Source organism: Pleurodeles waltl, chromosome 5, assembly GCF_031143425.1.
Source record: "Pleurodeles waltl isolate 20211129_DDA chromosome 5, aPleWal1.hap1.20221129, whole genome shotgun sequence".
Taxonomy (NCBI): domain Eukaryota; kingdom Metazoa; phylum Chordata; class Amphibia; order Caudata; family Salamandridae; genus Pleurodeles; species Pleurodeles waltl.
The window spans coordinates 145163732-145179440 of record NC_090444.1 but is presented as its reverse complement, the minus strand read 5'-3'; the positions used below and the strand labels follow the sequence as shown (position 1 = coordinate 145179440).

General features: G+C 43.3%; 1 long non-coding RNA gene across 1 annotated transcript in view; it reads left to right on the top strand.

The window, feature by feature from the left end:
* Positions 1-15709, top strand: part of LOC138297228 (uncharacterized) — a 266626-nt gene that overhangs the window by 164169 nt on the left and 86748 nt on the right. The window contains exon 3 of the long non-coding RNA XR_011203948.1: positions 14072-14270. This is a non-coding gene — a long non-coding RNA (uncharacterized lncRNA). The remainder of the gene's footprint in view (positions 1-14071; positions 14271-15709) is intronic.

Here is a 15709-nt window from a genome sequence, read left to right as displayed (position 1 = left end):
AGGCCTGCTCCTTTCATAGCTAACGTTAGGGCTACCCTCATATACTGTTTGAGTGGTAGATTCTGATCTAAAAGGAGTAACAAGGTCATACTTAGTATGGCCAGAATGGTAATACAAAATCCTGCTGACTGTTGAAGTTGGATTTAATATTACTATTTTACAAATGCCACTTTTAGAAAGTGAGCATTTCTCTGCACTTAAATCCTTCTGTGCCTTTCAATCCACGTCTGGCTGGGTTAGTTAAAAGCTCCCTTGTGCATTTCATTCAGACAACCCCAAACACAGGATGCTCAGCCACACCTGCACACATCTGCATACTGAATGGGTCATCCTGGGCTGGGAGGATGGAGGGCCTGACACTTACATGTCAAAGACAGTGGCCTCCTCTCATACAATGGACTGCAAAAACCCCTACTGGGACCCTGGCAGACGGGATGGAACTGAAAGGGGACCTTCTGAACCTCTAAGCCACTCTTTGACATCTCCCCCACTTCAAAGGCACATTTGGGTATTTAAACAGGGCCTCTGACCCTACCAACTAAGACACTTCTTGACAATATACCTACTGGGAAAGAAACTCTGAACCAGAACCTGCAACCTGCTAAGAGAAGCTGCCTGGCTGCCCAAAGGACTCACCTGACTGCTTTTCTGTAAAGGACTGCTGCCTTGCTGTTGCCCTGCTGCCTTGCTCACCTCTGGGTCTGCTGAGAAATGCTCTCCAAGGGCTTGGATTGAGCTTGCCTCCTGTTTTCTGAAGTCTCAGGGCCAAAAAGACTAAGGGGGTCATTCTGACCCTGGCGGTCATGGACCGCCAGGGCCAACGACTGCGGAAGCACCGCCAACAGGCTGGCGGTGCTTCCTGCCCAATTCTGACCGCGGCGGTAAAGCCGCGGTCAGAAAAGGGAAACCGGCGGTTTCCCGACGGTTTTCCCCTGGCCATAGGAATCCTCCATGGCGGCGCTGCAAGCAGCGCCGCCATGGGGATTCCGACCCCCTTCCCGCCATCCTGTTCCTGGCGGTTCTTACCGCCAGGAACAGGATGGCGGGAACGGGTGTCATGGGGCCCCCTAACAGGGCCCCATAATGATTTTCAGTGTCTGCTTAGCAGACACTGAAAATCGCGACGGGTGCCACTGCACCCGTCGCACCCCAGCAACTCCGCCGGCTCCATTCGGAGCTGGCTTCATCGTTGCTGGGTCTTTCCCGCTGGGCGGGCGGGCGGACTTTTGGCGGTCGCCCGCCGGCCCAGCGGGAAAGTCAGAATGACCGCCGCGGTCATTTGACCGCGGTGCGGTCTTCTGGCGGGGGAACTTTGGTGGGCGGCCTCCACCACCCGCCGAAGTTGGAATGACCCCCTAAATCTCTGCAAAGAACTCCTTGTGCAACGAAAAATGACGCACAGCCTGCCGGAATCTGCGCACAGCCTGCACCGCGTGAGAAAATCACTTCACACCGAACCAAAATGATGCAGCCCAGCTCCACAAGTGGAGATCGACGCAGCGCTAGCATTGCCACCGGAACTTCGACGCACGGCCCACTAGATCGATGCATAGCTGAGCGACAACGACGCAGCCTGACTTCCTGCGAGAGGAATCAATGCAGCGCCTGCCGTGCGACAGAAATTTCCTTGCATCTCCCACCGGATCGACGCAGCTCCTGTGACTTCGTCCTGCACGCCCAGGATTTCTCTGTATCGTCCCCGGAGTGTCTAAATACTCTGCAACCCGAAGAGGATCCAAGTCTGTGCAGCGGAAATCGACACAGAGTCCTTGCAGCGTGAAAAACATTGACGCATCCCAGAAAGGCAACTTTATATGTTCTGCAGATGCTCTATTTACCTGACGCATGGATACCCTATCGGTTGATTAGCTGTGCTTTATAAATCTTGATTGATTGATTGACCTGGTGTAGTAAATACCTGGGATCGTTATACACTGCCCTGTTAAATTCAGAATTTGCAAAAGTTATCGGGTGATGTAATTATGAACATCCAATATTTATCAAGTCTGATTAATTTCAATTCTCCAAAATATGATTACAACTTGAAATGACACATATTTTACGCTATGGAATCGTCTTGTGTGGTAAATATTGCACATCTACCTATCAACTTGTAATGAAGGCCAAAGTCCATATTTGTTTCCACAGGTATAGACAACCTTACTTGTACTTTTAAAATTGGGTATCTAAAGCCCACTTATATTCAGGCCAATGCCTTTCATCTAAGGAACCATGATGCCCTCCTCTCATTAAATACCCGACCAGAGAATAGTAACAAAATAGGGTCCATATTTATACTTTTTTAGCGCCGCATATGTCATTTTTTTATGTAAAAGCGGTGCAAACTTACAAAATACAATTATATTTTGAAAGTTTGCGCCGCTTTTGCGTAAAAAAATGATGAAAATGCGCCGCTAAAAAAGTATAAACATGGGCCTAGGTGTTTAATAAAACCTCAGTGATTAGTGTGGTTCCGTCCCTAAAGCTAAGACGTGTGTTTTTCTTTCTTTCTGGGGATTGTTCACATCTTCGATGAGCTAAACGTGCAATAGAAACAAAGCACATTTTTTAAATGATGCTCAAATATTGACCAATTGCAAAACTGAATCAATAAGGACAAAAACAATGTTTCGGCTACAGCTGAAGTGGGTACTAATACCATGTTATAACAGTTTCAGTTGTGTGATACAATGTTTCATTCCTGCTGGCTCTGCTTCCTTGTCAGTAAATAGATGGCCTCTGAGCAGGTCAAGATGTAAACAACTAAAACATAAAGTAATTTGTCAAGGGATATAACATATTCCTTACATTCGTCATAACAATGCCGCCTACACTCTGCAATCTCACCGGCACAGTGTGGAAACAAAACTCGGGATTTGGATAACCTTTCCGGGAGCTGCCCTGTGGCTGTTAAACATTCTTGAGATAGCCACTGACTGGCACTCATATTAAAAAAACTAAAACTCTTAAAAGTGCGACCACTTGTCAGCACTAAGAAAGTCACAGAACCTGTAATCGTAGATTGTAAGTTAATTGTTAAGAGTGAAATACAGTTTCCCATTTACGAATATGTATTTTATGTCACTAGGAGAATATGTTAATTCCTTATTTAATATGAAGTGTTTTCGATTTAAAACATTACAAGGGAAGTTGTAAAGCATGTGACAATTAGATCTTTCTCAAAATCTTAAAATCTCATACCCTATATAGATATGTTAGCATTATAATAATTACTATTTTTTCAATTCAGGAATACATTCTAAATAACGTGTACACATTGGAAACAGGCCCTGTAGGTGATGGTCAATTGCCTTGTGCAGGAAACAGACTTGCTTATTTATTGTGATACATATTTTCACAGGCTGGTTTATGAGGGTGCAATATGAAAGTTTTTTTTAAAGACTAAACACTATAGAATGTATTGCAAGTGGCCCAATTTTGCAAAGTATCCTTCAGTTTTGTTTATTTTTTGGACTCATGCACCAGTAATTTTGAACTCGAACACTTTGGAGTGCTGCTATCCAGTCCCAGTATATGTGTTCGGACCCCCTAAAACATGTCAAAATCGGCTTAACATCTGATTGGGACATTTAACTATCCTAGAAGGCCATAGACTACAGTGTAGACTTACACCCATGGTATGGAAAGTTTAATGCCACTTGTGGGCTGCAGCCTCTTTATGCCATCCATTGCAGTGGCACTGAAATCATGGCTTCAGACCTAGCCTGTGTAGACTGACTCCTGAAGGGTAAAACCTGCAGTATGACCTGCCAAAATAACACTTTGAGACAGGCAAAGAGCTCCCTTAGAAATGTTAGCAAATCACCCCTAAGTAGGCCTTGTAGCCTACAAGGCAGAGTGCGTGGTATTTAAAAGTAGAAAGTTAGGGGGTTATTCTAACTTTGGAGGAGTGTTAATCCGTCCCAAAAGTGACGGTAAAGTGACGGATATACCACCAGCCGTATTACGAGTTCCATAGGATATAATGGACTCGTAATACGGCTGGTGGTAAATCCGTCACTTTTCCGTCACTTTTGGGACGGATTAACACCTCCTCCAAAGTTAGAATAACCCCCTTAATGTCCCCATCCCCCTACAATAACAAGGCCGCAAAAGCTATTTTCACTGTGGCTGACCTAACTGTTCTATGTAGAAAATCAGAGTACAGATGAAATAGTAATACTCCTAGCCCAGGATGTGGACCAGTTAGAAAAATAATTATCTAACTACTTTCAACAGTTAATAAAAATCCAATTAAATTGTGAAGCATGATTTGTTATACCTATAAAAGAAAATAAACTTTTATAGCCTTAGCCTTTCCCTACCTGAACCTTCAGGAGTCTAAATAGCATCTAACAGCTGGTCAGCCTATACTTGGTCTGAATGAGGTGTAACTGAAGTCTGAAAATCCTCCCAGAATCTACACAATAGGTCAGTTTGAGTGAAAAGGCTGACTTGAATGGGCAGGAATTATGCCCTTGAGCTCAGCAAAATATTTAGGGTGGGAGATTTGATCATCCATTTGGCACAATAGTATCACATCATGCCTGACAGTTCTGTCTGAGGCATATGTACAACGTTTGCACTTTTCAAAGGGCTGAAAGAGGACCAGATAACAATTATGGTGTATCTCCTGTCTGATCACCGAGGGACCCTTTTTTTGTTTTACTAGACTTATGTCTCTTGTTTTGTTGTGGGTCCAAAGCCTGGTTCAAACTGGAGTTTAATGTGAGATGTGGAAGGACATTGGTTATTTCTCTATGACACTCCCATTCATATCCTAGCTCTGTTTAGTGTGGTTCAAAACTTCAGCCATATTGGCATTGCCCTAGGATATAGCATTTCGTGCCTGATTGCAGTAAACTATGCTCCATTATAAAGGCAAGCTAGAGGATTGTAGGAAGATTCTCCAGAAACAGATGTAGATGAAGGGCAAAGAAAACATACAGACCTACTTGAAATGACATTTGTGATGTTAGAGAAACATTTTACACCTAGAGTCAGTGCAGTTTTAGAACATCAGAAGTTATGATCAATAGTAGAAGGAATATAGGAAGAAGTTATGGGTTATGTTGTGGCCTTGAAATGTCTTTCAATAGCTTGTTGGTCTGGGACACTAGGACAATGTCAGATATGACCAGATGGTGAGCTGTACTAATTCAAATGTGTGAAGGAAAAACTATAAAAGCCCCATCATGTGAGTAAGCTATAGACATACCTGTGAAGGACATAGCTTCCACTGTTTCAAAGAAAATTATGGACCGCTACCTCAGAACCTCAGAGGAATGACTAGATGGCAAAAGGAATAAAGGTCGTACCAAAACAGTGGCTGGGAAAATTGGAAAAAACAAATTATGGCAGTGAAGAATCAGGCTGGAATTATGCTGGAAATTAAATGGTACTGTTGCAGACTTGCAGGTTAAAATGTGTGAAGCGGTATACGCACAGCACACAATGTGATATGCAGGAAATGGTAAATGTGAAATTTTGTAAAGGATGCAAGGATAAAAAAAATCTAAACTGTGAAATAATTGGAAGATGTGTGCACAATTGTTCAACAGATGCTGTTAGGAATGAAAGAATTTGAGAATGACAAAAAGGAAATATTACTGTAGGAGGCTGGACTGGCTTGTAGTGAGTACCAAGGGGTACTTACACCTTGCACCAGGCCCAGGTATCCCTTATTAGTGTAGAGGGGTGTCTAGCAGCTTAGGCTGATAGAAAAGGTAGCTTAGCAGAGCAGCTTAGGCTGAACTAGGAGACGAGTGAAGCTCCTACAGTACCACTAGTGTCATATGCACAATATCATAAGAAAACACAATACACAGATATACTAAAAATAAAGGTACTTTATTTTTATGACAATATGCCAAAAGTATCTCAGTGAGTACCCTCAGTCTGAGGATAGCAAATGTACACAAGATATATGTACACAATACCAAAATATGCAGTAATAGCAATAGAAAACAGTGCAAACAATGTATAGTCACAATAGAATGCAATGGGGGTACATAGGGATAGGGGCAACACAAACCATATACTCTAGAAGTGGAATGCGAACCACGAATGGACCCCAAACCTATGTGACCTTGTAGAGGGTCACTGGGACTGTAAGAAAACAGTGAGGGTTAGAAAAATAGCCCACCCCAAGACCCTGAAAAGTGGGTGCACAGGGCACCAAAGTTCCCCAAAGAGCACAGAAGTCGTGATAGGGGAATTCTGCAGGAAAGACCAACACCAGCAATGCAACAACGATGGATTTCCAGACGAGGGTACCTGTGGAACAAGGGGACCAAGTCCAAAAGTCACGATCAAGTCAGGAGTGGGCAGATGCCCAGGAAATGCCAGCTGTGGATGCAAAGAAGCTGCCACCAGATGGTAGAAGCTGAGGATTCTGCACCAACGACAAGGGCTAGAAAGTTCCCCTTTGGAGGATGGATGTCCCACGTAGTGAAAAGTCGTGCAGAAGTGTTTTCCCACACAAAGACCGCAAACAAGCCTTGCTAGCTGCAAAGCTTGCGGTAGGGTTTTTGGATGCTGCTGTGGCCCAGAAGGGACCAGGATGTCACCAATTGCGTCAGGGGACAGAGGGGGCACCCAGCAAGACAGAGAGCCCTCTCAGAAGCAGGCAGCACCTGCAGAAGTGCTGGAACAGGCACTATGAAGTGGAGTGAAACAGTACTCACGCCGCCGGAGGACAACTCAGGAGGTCGTGCAATGCAGGTTAGAGTGCTGTGGACCCAGGTTTGGCTGTGCACAAAGGAAATCTTTGTGGAATGCACAGGAGCCGGAGTAGCTGCAAAACACGCGGTTCCCAGCAATGCAGTCTGGCATGGGGAGGCAAGGACTTACCTCCACCAAACTTGGACTGAAGAGTCACTGGACTGTGGGAGTCACTTGGACAGAGTTGCTGAGTTCAAGGGACCTCGCTCGTCGTGCTGAGAGGAGACCCAGAGGACCGGTGATGCAGTTCTTTGGTGACTGCGGAGGCAGACTACCCCCACAGCATGCACCACCAGGAAAACAGTCGAGAAGGCGGATGGATCAGCGTTACAGTGTCGCAGTAGTCGTTGTTGCTACTTTGTTGCAGTTTTGCAGGCTTCCAGCGCGGTCAGCAGTCAATTCCTTGGCAGAAGGTGAAGAGAGAGATGCAGAGGAACTCTGATGAGCTCTTGCATTCGTTATCTAAGGAATTCCCCAAAGCAGAGACCCTAAATAGCCAGAAAAGAGGGTTTGGCTACTTAGGAGAGAGGATAGGCTAGCAACACCTGAAGGAGCCTATCAGAAGGAGTCTCTGACGTCATCTGCTGGCCCTGGCCACTCAGAGCAGTCCAGTGTGCCAGCAGAACCTCTGTTTCCAAGATGGCAGAGGTCTGGAGCACACTGGAGGAGCTCTGGGCACCTCCCAGGGGAGGTGCAGGTCAGGAGAGTGGTCACTCCCCTTTCCTTTGTCCAGTTTCGCGCCAGAGCAGGGCTGAGGGGTCCCTGAACCAGTGTAGACTGGCTTATGCAGAAATGGGCACCATCTGTGCCCATGAAAGCATTTCCAGAGGCTGGGGGAGGCTACTCCTCCCCTGCCTTAACACCTTATTCTAAAGGGAGAGGGTGTAACACCCTCTCTCTGAGGAAGTCTTTTGTTCTGCCTTCCTGGGCCAAGCCTGGCTGGACCCCAGGAGGGCAGAAACCTGTCTGAGGGGTTGGCAGCAGCAGCAGCTGCAGGGAAACCCCTGAAAAGGCAGTTTGGCAGTACCCGGGTCTGTGCTAGAGACCCGGGGAATCATGGGATTGTCTCCCCAATACCAGGATGGCATTGGTGGGGCAATTCCATGATCTTAGACATGTTACTTGGCCATATTCGAAGTTACCATTGTGAAGCTACACATAGGTAGTGACCTATATGTAGTGCACGCGTGTAATGGTGTCCCCGCACTCACAAAGTCCGGGGAATTGGCCCTGAACCATGTGGGGGCACCTTGGCTAGTGCCAGGGTGCCCACACACTAAGTAACTTAGCACCCAACCTTTACCAGGTAAAGGTTAGACATATAGGTGACTTATAAGTTACTTAAGTGCAGTGTAAAATGGCTGTGAAATAACGTGGATGTTATTTCACTCAGGCTGCAGTGGCAGGCCTGTTTAAGAATTGTCAGAGCTCCCTATGGGTGGCAAAAGAAATGCTGCAGCCCATAGGGATCTCCTGAAACCCCAATACCCTGGGTACCTCAGTACCATATACTAGGGAATTATAAGGGTGTTCCAGTAAGCCAATGTAAATTTGTAAAATTGGTCACTAGCCTGTTAGTGACAATTTGGAAAGAAATGAGAGAGCATAACCACTGAGATTCTGATTAGCAGAGCCTCAGTGAGACAGTTAGTCATAACACAGGTAACACATACAGGGCACACTTATGAGCACTGGGGCCCTGGCTGGCAGGGTCCCAGTGACACATACAACTAAAACAACATATATACAGTGAAATATGGGGGTAACATGCCAGACAAGATAGTACTTTCCTACAATTACCAAAAGGAAAAATGTTCAAAGTTCAGAAAAAGTCAGCTGTTCTGTAATCTAGCACACAGTTAGAGGCACAGGTTCATTCTCAAAGTCTATAGACATTGGTTTCCATCAAATGCTATGTTGGAGTACTGAAATGAAATATTGAGAACATCAAAATCTGAAAAGGAATGAGTTTAGTCATAGCATAATATATCTGGTAAGCTTCACATGGACTCACATGAGGTATAAGAGGGGAGAAGTCTATGAGAGGATACATTTAATGAAAGGATATTGAGTATTCCGGGATAGAGCCACATGCAATTTTTTAATCCCAAATGCTCCCAATCCAGTTGCAGCAAGAAAGGTGGAAACAAATGGGATAAAAAGGAAGAAAACTAATTAAGTATTCCAAAAGTACTTTCAAGTGTCCACAGCCAATTGAAGGTTACTACGGGTTTGACACATAAAATAATACTGAAACCTAAATCTCAGCCAGTACTTTATAATGTAAGACTTGATGACATAAACTTTAAATGATGAGATCCATCACTTATTCAGTCAGAGACTCATGGAGAAAAATATATCCTCTGAATGGCTGGTCACATTGTTTCTTTTCTTGCAAACCAGGGCAAGATATTTTTTTAGCTGTGGACCTGCACAATCTCATCACGTTTCTGTGTTCAGAAAGTCATTACAAAAATTATTGGGGAAGAGAGTGTTACGAAAAAAGGAAGAATGTTCAATGTCATTGATTTGCCATCATAGTACATATAAGTCTCTGCCACTCACATCTTTTGTTACTGCTTTGGAAGTATACAGTCAAAACACTGATGTCAACAATGAAGATCTTGAAGGAAAGTTTTTTTGCAAGTAGTGGATGGACAAGAGAGAACTGTATTGGTTGCTTCTAAGTGGTTACGCTTTGTTTAATACACTGTTCAGTCATAGAACGGGCAGCATCAGCCTTTTCACAGGCTAGCAGGCACTTTCAACATTATGTATAAGAAATTTCATTTGAAATAAAGATGGATCATAAAATGCTGATCCATCTATTCAGATGCAAAGCTGGAACAGGTTGCATGATATTATTGGCACATGAAGGCCATTTAGGTTGCAATAGGAGAAAGTAGGCTAAAAGGCAACCATTTTGAAGACATGCTCTTAATTCCAATGAGAATACATTGTGAAAATATTACTATAGATGTGGGCAGAGTGATTAGGTCAAAAGTGTGAAATAACCACTATTATCTCAAAAGCAAAAGCTGGACAATCCGTGGGAAAAAATACATTCATCTTTAAGGACCTGTACATGCCTTGGATGAATGAGCGAAAGACATGATGGTTTCTACTGATTATCATTCCAGACTAGCTATGTTATTGATTTGAATGTAAGAAGTAATAACATCTTCTGCAACTGAGCTTTTAATTTAAACTCTTCTCAATAGTGCTAGGCAGAAGATTTGCTAAGCAATCTGAAGATGAAACATGAAGAACCATAAGTGTATGTATTATAATATGCAAGCAAATGGAGTGATAGAAAGAGTAAACAGTTTTAATGGAGAGTATACAGCTATTCACAGCAAAAGTTGTGGCAATGAAGGATACTGGGCAATGTTTGTTATGGGTTTACAGAACAATTCCACACTGAACCACTGGTGTTTCTCCCTTTGTATGACTAAAAGTAGAATATAAGCAGGTAAGGTTCTAGCAATGTAGTTGAAAGTATAAAGGACACTATGGGGATATAGAAGTGCTGTGTAACAGTGAGAGAAGAACTGGAGGGAGAACAGGTAATGTGGTAGCTGTTATTATGAAAAACAACACGAAAGTGAAGAAAGCTGAAATAAAGGCGGTCATTCTGACCCTGGCGGTCAAAGACCGCCAGGGCGGAGGACCGCGGGAGCACCGCCGACAGGCCGGCGGTGCTCCAATGGGGATTCCGACCGCGGCGGTAAAGCCGCGGTCGGACCGGCAACACTGGCGGGCTCCCGCCAGTGTACCGCCGCCCCATTGAATCCTCCAAGGCGGCGCAGCTTGCTGCGCCGCCGAGGGGATTCCGACCCCCCCTACCGCCATCCAGATCCCGGCGGTCCGACCGCCGGGATCCGGATGGCGGTAGGGGGGGTCGCGGGGCCCCTGGGGGCCCCTGCAGTGCCCATGCCAGTGGCATGGGCATTGCAGGGGCCCCCGTAAGAGGGCCCCTAAATGTATTTCACTGTCTGCTGCGCAGACAGTGAAATACGCGACGGGTGCAACTGCACCCGTCGCACAGCTTCCACTCCGCCGGCTCGATTCCGAGCCGGCTTCATCGTGGAAGCCTCTTTCCCGCTGGGCTGGCGGGCGGCCTGAAGGCGACCGCCCGCCAGCCCAGCGGGAAAGTCAGAATTACCGCCGCGGTCTTTCGACCGCGGAACGGTAACCTGACGGCGGGACTTTGGCGGGCGGCCTCCGCCGCCCGCCAAGGTCAGAATGAGGGCCAAAGTTCCCTAAACCCTGGGAGTAACACAAACAAAGCAGAATGTGGAGAAATTGAAGAATTGACAAGCATGCATTTTTGCAAACGTATGCAAAGTATGCTAAATGTATCCTTGCCTCTAGATGCTTTTGGGGGCATGAGCATTTGTGTATTTATAGTGTCTACTGAGTGGTGTGTTTTTGTGTGAGAGTTTGAGTGCTGACAGGTCTGTTTGTTTGGAAGGAGATATGTGGAAATGTCAGTTCATTGTTAAGTACAGTGCTGTATTAGAAATTGTTCACAATGTAAAATATAGTAATGTTCATGTGTATTATGAGATGACAGAATGTCAGATGAGAAAAAAAGATGGTCACACTTTAGACCAGTTAAAATAACTATGGCTGTCATTTTTCCCTATTTGTTTATTTTTATGCACAAATAGAGATGGGATACTGACAGAAAGCAATTTAATTTTGTTGTCTGCATTTGAAAAAGTAAAGTATGATTTTTTTGGAGAGACTGACAGTCCTGTGAATCATAACAATCAGACTTACGACTACGCATATTGAATGCAGAAGAACTTAAAACACAAAGCATTGGCAAAGCCAATTGGTCTCACTTTGCAAGTACTAGGCAAACAAAAGGATTGACTTTACCAGTGTCTTCACTGGCTATGTTCAAATTATTAAATATAGTTTTCTATACATTGCAGATGGTAGAGTCACTGCGTGATGCAGAGTGAGATGCATTGTCACATTGTGTCAAAGGGTGCAGAGGACATTTTGAAAGTATGGAAAACAATGGCTTCTGTACATTCTAGTCTGCCATTGCTTTGCATGATTGGACATGATGCAATGCATGCTGCGTCACACAATAAGGCGGCCATCTTGAAAGCTTAAAACACAATGTTTTCTATACTTTTGACATGGCTGGTCACTGTTATGTCTTTGCTACTGCTGGCGGATTTTAAAAGCATCCAGCATTCTCAAAGCCAAAAATGGCTACCATCATGGTGTAAGCAAGCTGCAGCAGGGGAGAAAAACATTCAGAAGAAGAAGTAGTGAGTGGGAACCTTGAGAAATAGAAAGAAAAATAGAGGGGCTGTGTGTGAGAAAATTATTCAAAAGATGACAGAGTGAGGGGGGATCTGGAGCAATTCAAGAAAGGGAAAAACGAACAAGTCATCCAGGAAAAATGGAAAGAGAGGATAACAACCATACACTCCCATGGAGTGGTAAAAAACAAATGATATGTAAAGCTGAAGAGAAAAAGAATAGTCCCCTTATATCAGCTATGTGAAGTTACAGCACAATGAATCAAAATAGCATGGTGAGAGAGTTGTGCTGCAGAAGCGGGACAACACAAAATTGGGAGGAAAACAGCTAATCCAAAAGCAGTACATTGAAGTAGATAAATGAAGATGATGTAGCTGCAAATGTGCAGACCTATGTACTACAATTCCATTTTAAGATGATTTATGTTTTTTGTCTCTTACAGAACTAAAAAACAAAAGATATCTAAAGGTTTGTGGGTGTTTCGCACTTAAATAAATATATAGATCCATACTGGATGTTGCATTTTTACTTTAACACAAAATGAATTTAAATAAATGCTAACAGAAATGTAAAAAAAAAACAATTCCATAAAACCAGGAGCAATGCACATAACAGAAGTCAGGTTTTACACATTTACTAACATCACCAGAATTCTGGTTAGTCTCATTTAATTGTGTACCTGTTTGCTGCGGACATGAAATAAAAGCTTCTCGATTAAAGTGGCAGCTAACATGAAGTGTGGTGGGCAGCCTGCAGGTCAGTGAAGTCTGTGGTTTCTGCTCCTCAAATGGAGGACTGCCAACAATACTTAGTCCGACAGGCGGCGATCTTGCTGGCTTTAGTGGAGGCGTTGCTGCAATGTGTCTATTGAAGGCAGTGAAGCTTTGCTGAGCAGGCACCATGGGTGTTGCGCCCACTCTGCAAAGATTATTTTTTATTTTTTTAAGAATAAATTCCAAGAACTGGAGTTTATTCATGGAACACTAAAATCATTTACCCCGATGAAGAAGGAGTTTTCCCCCTGTGTGAGGACCATTTAGTGATTTCCCTGCCTGAGGTTGCCATGCCTTTCATGGTGGCCCAGGGAAGGGAACTCTGGTGACAGCGGCCTCAGTCTAAATAGGGTGTGCAGACCATCACTTTGACATGACAATCCAGTGGCAGAAGTTCCATCATGTCAGATGGTTCCAACGAGGGAGCCAGTGGAAGCTCTTCCATTGGAAACCCAGCACTCAATTAAACAAAGCAGGGGGAACTCATTTGCAGCTGTGCCCCTGCTCCACCAAACTCTAAATGCCCCCTTTAGTTTAAAAGGAGTGTGTAAAAGCTGTGAAAAGGAATGCTACCCAGGTAGGCAACCGTACAACTAAAACCATAAATATGGGCTCAGCCAGGAACGTGATCGTCCATCAAAGATAATACATGTGTAACTGGTATTTGAAAGAGTTGCAAGGTCATTGTATGTATATTGCTTCCAATATTACACTATTAGACATGTGGGAGAGAAAAAAGTGCACTTTTGGCTTCATAGCAGCTTCTATCAGTCTTCACTACACTTAATCCCCACCTTCAATGGTGAGGAATAAAGTAGTAGATCAACAAAAATTTGGAAAGTCTATACATCCATTTACAAGTCATAGACCATGATGTTGTTGTAATCCATAATGTTTACATATAAAAGTAGTAGCCGTTAGGAGATGTTGCTAAGTTCTAGAGGTGAAGGAGTGCATGTTCTGTGAAGGAATGTTGACGTGAGACAGTTGAAGGGAGACGCTGACTTGTATGGATGCGTGTGTGGGTTCACCATGTATTTATTCCTCTGAAACGAATAAATTGAAAACATACATACCTGATACTTCTGGAATTCAGAGTTCTTCCACATGTGAAAAAACTACTACATGTTTGGCGATGTGGGACTAAGCCATGTTGTGATTTACCAGATGATCTGATGCATTGTTGTTTCCTGTTCGCTGCATGTCAGGCAGTTGCTGGAGGTGTGCTTATTAGGATGTGACAGAGATCCTGTTGAATATCGAGGGCACTGTTTTGTGTTTTTTTTCAGAGGAGTTGGCTCCACTCTATGTTGTTGGTTGGGATGACGGGAGGATTGATGATGTGCTGGTGATGTGCTGCCTGACCCCAGGCAACATCAACGCAATAGGAAATTCGTCAAGACATTACGAGGTACATCACAGTAACGTCACTTTGCGGCCTGTTTCTAGGCAACCCGATGCACCACATTACGCTCTGCACATCAAAAGGTAATATTATATAAGGATAAATGTAGCGACCATTTTAAATTGACTAAATCGACAAAAACTCCATGTAGCAGTATACTTATAATTACAAAGGTAGTCTTACTATAAAATAAATAAATAAAAGAAGATTTTCAGCCACATTTGAATCCCAAATGCCATAATGTCAGTAAGATCTTTCGTATATTAAGACTACTTTTTATTTTCTCTTTCCGATATTTTTGATAACATCCTATATATCGTTTTAAGAATATGGCTAGTGGGGGATATGTACAACAACCATCATATTTTTTGCCAAATCCTGGCAAACCAGCTTTGGAGTGGAAACAATAGTTTCAGGCATTTTTAAATTATTTGGTGGCGATTGATACGAATGGCTTGATACTAATTTGCTTGGAAACGAAGGTCTAAATATATTCGATCATTTGCTAGCATAAAACCTCCAAATGACTCAGGTGCTTGGAATGTTTTTATTGAAGCTGAGAAAAGATTGTCCAGACATTTTTCACAAGGACCCAACATCGTTCTTGAACATTTAAATTCTTACTCACGAAAACAGGATATGGGAGAAACCATTGACAAATATATTGTAGCATTGAGGGTGTTGGCTAGCACTTGGGAATTGAATAACTCTGTGGATCAATATATATGTGATCAAATAGTGTTGAATGTGTACATTAAGAAAACCCAGGAACATTTACTATGTTGCACTGACCCCACACTTGAGGAGACTATTAGGGCATTAAACATTCAGTTCATTCAGTAAAAGTGTTACAATGTGCAAACGTTTGGAAGCAAATGAAAGTGTGAAAATCAATGCTGTGGTTGATGATGTCAAGGTGAATGTAGTTAAAAAAATACAAGTAAGCGAAAAAAGTAAGAAACTAAACTTTGGCAGTGGAAATCGTTTTAGATGTGGATCGAATAATCACATAGGAAATAATGCATTTTGTCCTGCACAAGGAAATAAATGCAACAATTGTAACAACATAGAACATTTCAGAGGAGTATGTAACAGTATGAGAAATTAAACTAAGGTCAATTGTGTTTCAGAAGTAATTTCAGAGTCACCTGAAAGCAAAAAAGTAGTCACTATACTTACCTTGGAAGTAAATTATGATGCAGGTGTTATGGAAAGTACGAAAGGGCCTTATGATATGATGAAAATAGGTCAAATTGAATTAAAAATCTGGATGGATTTAGAGTCACCTCAAGAAGTACCTTCAAGACCTTGTGGCAAGGAAAGCAGCTTAAGAAAACAAATATAGGAGCTGTTGCTTATGGTAATTCTGAGATTATAACCTTAGGTTATTTTGAAGATAATTTGTGCTTTAGGAATGGAGAAATAGTCATGAAAATGTATTTAGTGGTTAAGGGAAAAAAACATTATGGGATGGGTTGATCAAGGCAAGCTTGGTGTTGTGTTGAAGCCTGGCGCTGATACC